The sequence below is a fragment of the Schistocerca nitens genome, chromosome 2 (genome assembly GCF_023898315.1).
Source record: "Schistocerca nitens isolate TAMUIC-IGC-003100 chromosome 2, iqSchNite1.1, whole genome shotgun sequence".
NCBI lineage: Eukaryota > Metazoa > Arthropoda > Insecta > Orthoptera > Acrididae > Schistocerca > Schistocerca nitens.
In genome coordinates, this window is record NC_064615.1 from 1,159,133,259 (window position 1) to 1,159,145,020 (window position 11,762).

Below are 11,762 nucleotides of genomic sequence, written 5' to 3' on the forward strand. Positions count from 1 at the left end.
TGAATTTAGCAGGATAGTTCTGTGCCATCAAGTAAGTAACTCGTCGGTCACAGAGTTGCCAAACATATTCTGCGCTGTTGCCAAGTTTCAGTTATACTGGCAGGAAGGATACCAGCTGATGTGTTCTGTGAGTGACCTCGGAAGTGACTATAGCTTCGTCTCAAAGTTGTGGATGGCAAGGGCCGCAAGATCCTCATTATATGTCAATGAATCTTATTCGCATTTCTGTAACTATGTTTAGGGGCTAGAGTACAATTACTTGCAATACATCGATGCACTGAATGCAAACTAAGTGTCATAAATTAATAACTGCGACAATTATGTTTTGTTTTACTGTCTTAATCGGACCGAAGTCTTGCAAGCGTATTCACCAGACGCGATTCACAATTTTGGAGCTTCTCCAGTGGTTGAGTTGGCAATGTATCTTTGCTGTATAATATTGTTTTTGAGATCACTGTCATTGCCACATCCGCCAGAAGACAGGCGGATGTTGTCAGCTTTCCTGACGGATATTCTGCCTATGCTCGAAACGTGGAGACTTAAGGTGAATTCGAACATTCCATATGGCGAAAATTTGATGTTTCTATTCTTCCAGCTCTAAGATTCAAATAACAGTTACAATAAGCGGCAGAAAAGCGCCTGTGAACCAACAGTTAATAATGCAGTCATAATTAGTGGAATCTGACAAATTGCATCTGTCATCTGATAATTGTGTAAAACTACTTTTTTCATCTTCACAGCACCACAGTATGAACTCAATCGTTTCATAGGATACCTATGCTTAATTTCGTTGTGATAGTTTTCAAGGACAGTAGGGGAGGAGCAAAACCATCTGACTTGAAACATACTTTTCCAGTGGGATTTGAATCTTTGGCTACAGTTGCAGTAGCACGTCCAGTGAGGTATCAAAAATGTGAGCAACAACTCATTGCTATAGTATAGGCTAGGGCAGAAAGAAGCAGGTTTCCGACACAGTAAAAGATGAGAGACACTGTCGCTGTCACTTATTAAACAGGAATTGTTCAGAAAATTACAACTATATCTAGTGAAATGAGTAGGTTGATGCAGCTCCGGTCCGGCACTATCACTGAGTTGCCAAACATTTTCCGAATAGCGCTTAGGATAAAATGTGTGTGTGTGTGTGTGTCTGTTCTTTCGGAGATGAAAATTTGTGCCTGACCAGGTTCGAAACCGCATTCGTAGTGTCTTTTCTTTTGGACATTTCCGAAAGAACAGACACCACACACATATCTACATACAGGGTGTTTATAGGCATTTTTTCTGCAATTAGTATATACTACCACCTCCTACAATATTTACTATTCCTCCAGAAACATCCTGTATTATTATTTGGGTCTAGACGGGTCATCGAAAGTTTTCAGTGCTAGACGCACGACATCGTCCGAAGCCTCCGGGGATACAGTGTGGCCGCGCGCGCGTGCAATCATACACGCGGGGGGGGGGGGGGAGGAGGGGGAGGGGGGAGTAGGGTACCGCGCATGTGGTATGCGGCAAAAGATGGGAATTCGCGTCTGACGAGGAGCGTGTGTAGATAGGTGCTGAAGAGAGGTTGGCTGCGATGTCCCGACACTGCCCACCGTCGGAGGTTCGGGTCCTCCCTCCGGCATAGGCGTGTGTGTTGTGAATAGCGTAAGTTAGTTTAAGTTAGATTAAGTAGTGTGTAAGCTTAGGGACCGATGAACTAAGCAGCAGGTTCTCATAAGTTCTTACCACGAATTTACAAAATTTTAACTCCAAAATACTGCATCGCAGTTCTTACAATAGTGCACTAGGTGCGCACTTGTTAGATGTAACTGAAGAGAGACTCCAACTCGAATTGTGGTTAAGGGAGAATCCCAAGCGCATGGCCACGAACAATTGGGAGCGGAAACGTGATGTCATCGGAAACTTAATGTCATCGGAACCTTGTTGAAGGACCATGATATGCGATCGTTAGAACGACTGCAGAAAGTTGAGTTTATAAATACGTACATACATAGCAAAATATATCATGTCGTAGCAGTATTACCGATACTGCAGGTCACTGCACATAAAACATATTTGCTGTAGCCTCTTGGTATGTGTGGAAACAAAATATCTTCAAAGTATCCTTCCACACGGCGACTTTGCAGAGGCAAAACGGAGGACCTGGAATTAAAGACGTGCTTTTAAACTAATACATGCCACTAAGATAGGCATCACGAAACTTCTGTTCCCCTCGTTAGATCGTGGGGATAGGAGCGCTCCTGTTCAAGTAGCATGCCAGCCTAGATTACGTACGAAAGTACTATGGCGATTGGAGCTGTATAAGATTTCCACCAGCACAAACCAACACTAGAACCGTCTATGATTGTATTAACAGACATCGTCTTCACAAACCAATTCCGGTAAATTAACCTACAAAAAACTGGAGGAACGTCTGGAAAAATATCAACAATATATTTCTACCAACTAGAGTCAGCGCCGTATGGTGCGACGTTGTAAACGAAACCGTACCCTCAGCGGAACGATTATGGAAAATCAGATTGAGACCATCTCCATACTGCGACAAATGTCGGCTTGTAGAAACTGTAGCGCACATCTTCTTATGTGAAAACAGAATCAGAACTTGGAACCGGACTAGGAAGAAATTAGCACTATCAACAGAACCACAGAACGTCATATACCGATAACTGAAGCTTTACAACCCGACTGGAAATGTTACCCGTCCGCAAAGAATAACAGTTATTCGTGGCTTCTGGGACAGTTTGTGTTTTACGTCGTAACAAAAAAAAAAACTTAGAACTTAGAAGAGTACATGTTTTATATCGCAGAAGAATACTTTAAGCTGAAGAAGAATAACAAATATAAGGAATGGTTTCAATTTTTGTATCTATTGCTTTTTGTGGGCTACGAAGAGGTGGACAGTTGTTTTGATTACATGCAGAACACCATTCCTTCACTTTTTTTATTACTGGAATACTCTTTTACGTTGGTTATAAACTCAGAACCGTTCTAATTTGGCAAAATCCCGCCGGCTCCGAAATTATTTTTCATTTCTTCAAAAATAGATGGTTTCCTTACAGTCCTCATATGCATCCAATGCATAATAACTTAAATTGTGAATATATGTCTGAATGAATGTTTGTTATATAATTTTCCGTCACCCTTTTCACTGTTATAAGTTATGTTCTACAAGGAATGCACACCATTGGAGGCGGCAATCTGTAATTTATGTTACCTTAATTACTACTTAAATTTTGTTCTACAATTTAAAGGAACATATGGGTGAAAACATGGAATACATGGGAATAATGCAGCTTCTCACTGACCAAGTATGGGGGAGGCATTGTGGCCAGGCCTCGGATCTTCAACTCCTGCCCTCTTTGCCTCCGCCTACCTGGTGCTGAAAGTCTTCTCAAACTTTTTAAAACAAATAATAGTGCAGTGATCAGCACGTCTGTCTAGTAAGTAGTACGTCCAGGTTCGAAGCCCAGCGGTCACTAATTTTCATCTGCCGTCGTTGCTGTATTTCAACGTGCTGTGACAGTGTGGACGTCGGACCTTCGATATTTAAGATGCAATTGTTTTTTGAGGCAATAGAGGGGATTTGCAAACATTCTTCTTGCCATCATTGTAACGGGACTCCAACGGCATCCAACCTTTAATCACTGCTTTGTGCCGGCGCTAACCCAAGTCATTTACATGCGATCAGATTTTAGTTCATTTTTAGTCAAATAACGAATGGTCAGTGTACAAGTATGCCGGCTGGGGTGGCCGAGCGGTTCTAGGCGCTACAGTCTGGAACCGCGCGACCGCTACGATCGCAGATTCGAATCCTGTCTCGGGCATGGATGTGTCTGATGTCCTTACGTTAGTTAGGTTTAAGTAGTTCTAAGTTCTAGGGGACTGATGACCTCAGATGTTAAGTTCCATAGTGCTCAGAGCCATTTGAGCCAAATAAAGAGGAGCGACGACGCCACAACACTATCTTTACTCAAGTAGGCAGTCAGCGCTAAATTATGTGGGTCACCATAAGCGTTACTGTAAGCAGTTTGACAGCATAACACCACCACTGCTACTGACAACCTAAACCCCATTATTATCAAGCAGTTGTAACTCGCAGTCATTACAAGTTGCTGATGTTTGTCAAGAATAGCGGAAAGCGCCTCTGAAGTTCCATTTGCATTACGCCTAGGACGGAAAGAATCCTAAATAACAGTTATAGGTCACCCAGAGAGGAGAAGAGTCCTCGTACCATCTCAAGTTCTTGCAGTCTGGTTTTAATGCAGTTCCGGATGGTTTCACACTAACGGGTTCTTTTGGCTATCGGAATATTCATATGGGAATTATAAAAGTGTAATTGCTAGAACGCTCAACTACCTTAATAACACCTCATTCTGGATTGAATACGACTCGGAAAGTGACGTCAATTTGACGTTCCATCTATCTCCTGACGTCTTACTAAATAAAGTCTGAAGTGCACGCACGGTTGTGTTGCCTGCCGCAAGGTTTCTTTGAAGTGTTGTGGCAGCTGGCAGTCATTGCTGAATACAGACATGTGCAAATATCCCCACTGCTCTAGGGGAAATCGACTTTGTTGCATTTTTTTCCATACCGTAATTAGCACAGTAACATAAGGCTTGTTCTGCTGAAGAACTTGATGCCCACAAGTTCTTAAATAAGAATCTCCTATCGGGAGTAATGCATGTAAGGAGACATACTGTTGGACAAAACAATGGACAGCTCCCTGCTTTTTGCGTTTTCTATAGCGCCTACAATAAGAATCTGGTGTCATATTATGCTTCACAACCTAAAACTGTTAATTTTTATACTTCATACTAAAACAAAAGTTATGATATGAGAAGAGGAAATGACTGATATGCTTCTCAGAACTTTAGTTTTTCGTGTTTATTTTCTACTTCATACCAAAACAAGGGCGTTAATATGAGAAGAGGAAATGAAATATACGCTTCCAAGACATAATATTTCCTTGTGTGCTACTACTGCATACATGAAAGCCCTAAACTTAATTTTTGTGATTGGATAAATTTTGATATCACCTCACATTCCTTTGTGAGAAGTTTCCTATTTTCTTGGGATTCATACAGAGTGGACATTTCATCACTGGTTAATATTCTGATGACTAATGACATGATACTCGTTGCAATTGCTCCATGGCACGAGTAGAGTCTCACGTTGGTTATTATAAGAACACGCAGGCAGTGATATCCGCTCACTGCAGTCAGAGCCAAGGTGATTCCTTTCTGTTTATGGCGAAGCGTCTGCTGCAGTGTCCACGCTCAGCCAACATAAACAAATCGCGGCGGCATTGGGCACTGCTAATTGCTGCACTTGTCGCGAGCCTCGACAACAAGAGCGCACTGTCTCTGCTAACGATTCTATGGAGTTAATACATCTTACATAACGTAATATGCAGATCGTGGATTGGGTAAAAATTCAGTTTGTAATTGCCCATCGCATTACAATACATTACAGTCATATTTGATGCAATATTTATTGATGGTTGTCTCTCTAATGTTAACAGTATTGATTCAGATTGTGCGTGAACACGAAAACACACACACACACACACACACACACACACAGACAGAAACAGTCATTGATTCCAGTGAGGGTGACAACTTCTATGTGTTGAACAACACATGCGCCAGTCAATTCCTCAGTTGGCGTCGAGTGGATGAGATTTTTCAATTACCTTGCATTGCAAGAATTGTAAGGAGGAGACTGAAAGTAAATGCTAAAGAGCTGCGACAAAGCAAAGCTTGACCCATTATCAGATAACTGTCCACATGGGTTTTGTGGACGAGTATACTTTTAGTAACCAACCCACCCACGAGCATTACGTAAGATTTCTCGAAGGCGTTGGGGCATTGTTTTCATTAAGTCGTCGGCAGTGTAGCGTGATGGTTTACGTCCCGTCATACGTTTTCTATATTCGTCCAAAGGTCGCTTGCATTTGTAGGTCCACATGGCAATGGCATTGTTATCTCTGCCCACATAGTCTCTATTTGGCTGATGTTCGGTGATCGTGGAACAAACAGCAACAGCTTTATCCTCTCTTGGCCCTGAAACCAATCTCGCACTGCTCTGCTATGATGGATGATGCTCTGCTCCTGTAAATTTACTGTTACCTCGTTAGTTCATATAGTTATATTTAAATAACTTATTTGTAATAAGCACGTTGTATTATTATTTTCGACAGTGTTTAAGAATTCAGGCCCTGTCATAGATAAGTGATCTATATTCAGCAGTCCGATTAAGAATGTGTGTTCAAATGTGTTTGAAATCCTATGGGACTTTACTGCTAATGTCATCAGTCCCTAAGCTTACACACTACTTAACCTAAAATATCCTTAGCACAAAACCACACACCCATGCTCGAGGGAGGACTCGAACCGTCCGCAGCTCGTGGTCGTGCGGTAGCGTTCTCGCTTCCCGCGCACGGGTTCCCGGGTTCGATTCCCGGCGGGGTCAGGGATTTTCTCTGCCTCGTGATGACTGGGTGTTGTGTGATGTCCTTAGGTTAGTTTGGTTTAAGTAGTTCTAAGTTCTAGGGGACTGATGACCATAGATGTTAAGTCCCATAGTGCTCACAGCCAGGACTCGAACCTCCGCCGGGACCAGCCGCACAGTCGATTAACAATGTGGTTTACCCAGTCTATCACATGATGAGAGTCGTAGTCGGATATCCATACTAAGACTGACTAAATGAATCCGATTATAACGATCTGGTATCGAAATGAAATTACAGAAATCGGATAATTTGAACGTCTGTATTGCAACAATGCTGCGCACATAAATTCCTATGATGGAGTAACAGGTTGCAACGGTCTAAGAAAAAGTGAGAAATATGTCTACTAGCAGCAATGTAACGTAATTGTAACCATATTTATGTGATGGAAGTACTGAATCGAACAATACACATCTAATTCAGTGGTGGGAAGATACACCATATGGGATTTGCTGATGACATAATGAAAAGAATAATAATAAAAATCCCCTGTGGCCGATAGGGGAAACCCTCCCCCATTTGGGTGGTACCGAGGAAATCAAATACTTGGGGTGAACCAAATACCAATACAATCCTGAACGGCTATTCAATTCGTTGAACACAAAATCCAGACACGTCTGAGTGAAAATCACTGCTACTCTGGTCACTGTCTGTTAGCTCAATGACCTCGGCTGAAAATATTTGTTTCCAAAGGCTTCAGCACCCTCTGGTCATGTCCGGTCTTGGTATTACCCAAACCAAACCAATGAAACACAAGCAAACATGAACTGTGCAAGCAAATTCAACTTTACCCCAGATGGCACACAACCCGGCTGTCGACAGGCGGCAGCCGGATTTTCGGATTCTGGGGAGTCCAGGTTAGTACGGCAGAGAATATCTAAGATCGCTGGTAAATTTCCCTACAAGCAGAAAACATGCATTTGAAAACTAAACATCGATACACTGATCCAAGCACGAAAACGAAATAATCTCACAAAAGAAATCGACCGACAAATAATTCTCACCCTTGCTCGTCGAGAACCACGACTAACTGACAATGAAACCTTGCATTGCGGAAACCAATGCACTTCAAGAGAAAAATACAACAAAAGGTAGCGAAAGGCGTACCAACCTTCGGCAATGTATTTCTCAAACACAGATCTATCATCAAACCTGTCAAAGAAATCACACCCATCAACAAACAAATGGTTCAAATGGCACTAAGTTCTAGGGGACTGATGACCACAAATGTTAAGTCCCATAGTGCTCAGAGCCATTTGAACCATTTTTGAACACCCATCAACAATTAAATGGTTCAAATGGCTCTGAGCGCTATGGGACTTAAAAGCGGAGTTCATCAGTCCCATAGAACTCAGAAGTACTTAAACCTAACTAACCTAAGGACATCACACACACCCATACCCGAGGCAGGATACGAACCTGCGACCGTAGCAGTCGCGCGGTTCCGGAGTGAATCGCCTAGAACCGCTCGGCCACCGCGGCCGGAACATCAACAATCGACTTATGACTATGCTCATTCAGAGCCCCAGTAAAAAATATACACTCATCAATGCACATGCCCCCACCAACATCGAAAATAAGAAAGACACCGAAAATGTCGAAAAATTCTGGAACTCACTCGAAAATACTATGAGCAAAATTCACCAAGATTACGTGAAAATATTAATGGGAGGCTTCAGCTCTCTATTTGGGACAGAAAAAACCTGTAGAAAACCCATTGGTACAAATTCAACACACCGAAACACTTAGACCAACAGTACACGTCTGACTTACATTTGCCAACAATTCAACCACAAAAGGATGTCTTACCACTTTAGGAAAAAACCAGTTCCCAGGTAACATTTCTTGGCTACCAGCTGCAAGCTGCTTTCGTTCGCCTTTCGAGACTCGCTGAAAGCCAGATTCTTAATTCTTTTGTAGCAGAGCTACAAGCAGGCAGATACAAACCCAGTAAGGGAATCGTAAGACAACGCTCGAGCAAAATTCGTCTTGCTACTTTCAATAACCCTTAGTGTCAGAGCGAAAATCTTAAGGTACTGCCAAATTCATAACGCCACTTTTATTTTCTGCCGACATATTTTTTGTTGTTGTGAATACATAATTTTATCTATGAAATGCCATATTTTGATAATACTTGCGCATGATACAGAAATGAAGTAAATACAGATGTTTTCGAAATCTAATGTCGGTAATATCCTACTAATTCGTGTTAAAATAGGCACAATCGTCTTACAGACACTTACTGCTTTATTAAGATACACTGCCGTCGTGATGTTTGTGTAGTATGCTGAATTTAATTTGTATTAGTACAGTGAACATTTTAATTGCATTTTCTATTAGTTTACTAAACGCAACAGTAATCATCAAAGAGAAATTAATCAGCAGCATAATTTTCTTTCACGATATCTAAAACAGTCTGACAATGTAAAAGTTGTTTACAAATTCTACGCGCGTAGAAACCTACAGGTTCTAACGATGTCATTAAACCAGAGTAGTTTTAAGAGTATTTTCGTCTAGAAATGAATTGCCTTGACGGTTGATCGATCAAGAGCAGGAAAGGTAAAATATTACGAATATATGACGAGAGGGACGAATGCTTGAGAGAGGACTTCCCTATCAACACAAGTGCCGGAGAGACGACTTTCCTATCAATCTCCTGGATAGTTTTGTTTCTCAAATCAACGTAGTGCGTTATCATGTAGTAGCATAGGTGATGTAGTTTTGTTGCTCGATTTTCTTACACTGCAACCGAAAGGTGTCTCAGTTGTTGACAAATTCCAGCTGTGTTGCACACACCCCTTGGGGCCGAATTCGTAGCCCAAAACACACTTTTGGAGCTATCAGATGTAAAATATTATGTTCACACTACTCTTTGCTCTAGTTTACGTCTTTTGGTGGGGCTCAGCCTTTCATTTCTTCTTAGGAAGTTAACGATAAAGGCATCATGACGCGTCACCAGTAACAGTACTGCGTAGGAATGCTCAATGAGCGACCTGATGACGTTCAATAATAGTCACTCCGTTGATTTTAGTTGTTTCGAATTAGAGCATGCAGTACTCCTACACCAGACTTCTGAACTTTGCCTGTTGAATGCAAATGTTGCATGATGGTAAATAGTAATCTATCACATATATCAGTAGTCGAGACTTCCTTAATGTGGAAAATCATTCATGCCAGAACGATCTTTGTTGAAACAAGAATAGCTTTTTCTGGCGTATTTTTCCCAAAAGCACTCGCTCCAAACACAGTTCAAACCTTTCTAGCTGCCTCCTCTGCATTCAACCCTCTGTTATACCAAAAGTAAACGTTGTGTTGCAGATGTTACACCGTTTTCCACTTGCGACTCAATTTTACAATGCTTAACTGTAGTTCATGATTTTCAAGTAAGCAAGATCCAATGCTTAACTGCAACATGATAACTAGAACTTCAAATTCGATAATGACAGTTGATACATATACTGACAGTGTGGCGCCGCGTTCACATGGGCGGCGCCGGATTTCAGACGGCTGGTGGTGTCTGGCCGGTGGCCGGTAGCCGCTGCAGCGCGAGGAAACGCTCGAGCGTAAGCTGTTATGATTGCGACGCAGCCACGAGCTGTCCTGCGGAATTCTTTCTGGAAGTACTTGTTATTGCTTGTGTGTAGAGAGTTAAGCGAATTATCTTCGATATTCAATCAGACTCATAACTTTAGGCCGAAATGTGGTAAAAAAGAAAAATGCTGTTGGACGCGAACAGGCGACTATAAGTTTAGAGTGCAGGACGATTACCACTTTTTTTTAATAAAAACATTTATTAAAAAAAACAATGTTACTCATTTCAAATACGTACCAAGTTATGCATACGGTTTGATCATTTCAATTACGCTGACGTTAAGGAAAGACAACAGAAGATTGTGTTACTGACGAAATTACCAGAAAGAATTAAGTTAAACATCAAGAAATTTTTTTTTAAAGACATTCAAACTTCAACCTGAAGAAGTAAAATCTGCTCTTTGAATTACATGAGTTGCAATCTTTACAGAGGCATAATTAGTTCTTTATGATGGATATCAGCAAATTGGTGGGATAATTTTAAATATAAAACAATTTAATAATCATATTAGACAATTTCTGAAATACTTGAGAATGGCGGAAAGGAGATATATAATAAAGTTGACTAGCCTTCCAACTACACTTTCTGGACATTAATTGAATCTTAAGTATCTGAAGTGATCAGATCTATATAAACAGTCTTTCACTGCGTAACTGACTTACACACCACAGTGCAAAAATGAACAGTGCAATGTGCCAGACATTGAATATTACATTTATCAGATAGAATCTTATGGTTTTAACCAATCGATGAGGACATTTCTATAAAAACTGTATATTTCCAAATTTCTAGTATAAGCCAATAATGCACCTTTAATGTTTTGTATTTTGACACTATTAGGCACACAATCTCAATGTCACATAAGTTCTGTACATTAGCTTATAAATTTCAAAAAACTACTCTCTGAAGTAGAAAAAGCACACATCATAAATATACTGTAAAACCTTAAACAGTATCCTTAAGGTAACTACAATACATCACTGTCAACACAGTCTTTTTTATATATTAACCAATGCCCATTCTTTCAAATACAATTTTTAGCATATTACCAAACTTTTTCTTGTGATTCGAATAGCTTCTAATTTTGTGGAACTCACACAGCATGTGTACCTTGAACTCTATGATGCTATCGGATCCTAATTTGTTAAGGACGTAGTTAACAAAATTTCCCAGCAACCAGTACACAGCGTTATTTTTTGCTTCTGGGAAATAGCGTGCTTCAGGCCTGTGTATCAATGACAGCAATATGTTCTTGTAATCAGAGCTATTTGCTCCCGGATTCACTTCCAACTATTCATGTGACCACTGCAAATATATCTATGAATTAGTGTGTCAACTAGATGGCATTGTTGACATAAATTTGTTTCACAGAGTCCGATTGCGTGCAGTCTTTCATTGGTGCTAACTATGTTGTTAACTGTCTTATACCATGACGTTTTTATATTAGACGTGAGCACATTAGAACTAATGTTTTTCCAAATCTCAGTCCACTCAATGTTTGGAAACTGTCGTTCTATTTTGTTTCTTCCTTCGCTTTTCTTTCGTTGCCGCTTTATGGCTCTCGATTTTAAGTGTCGGGACTGCCTGAGTTCGACACTGACATAACTAAACTCAACATAGAAAATCCTCACGTGCTGTAAGCGACTGTTGATATTC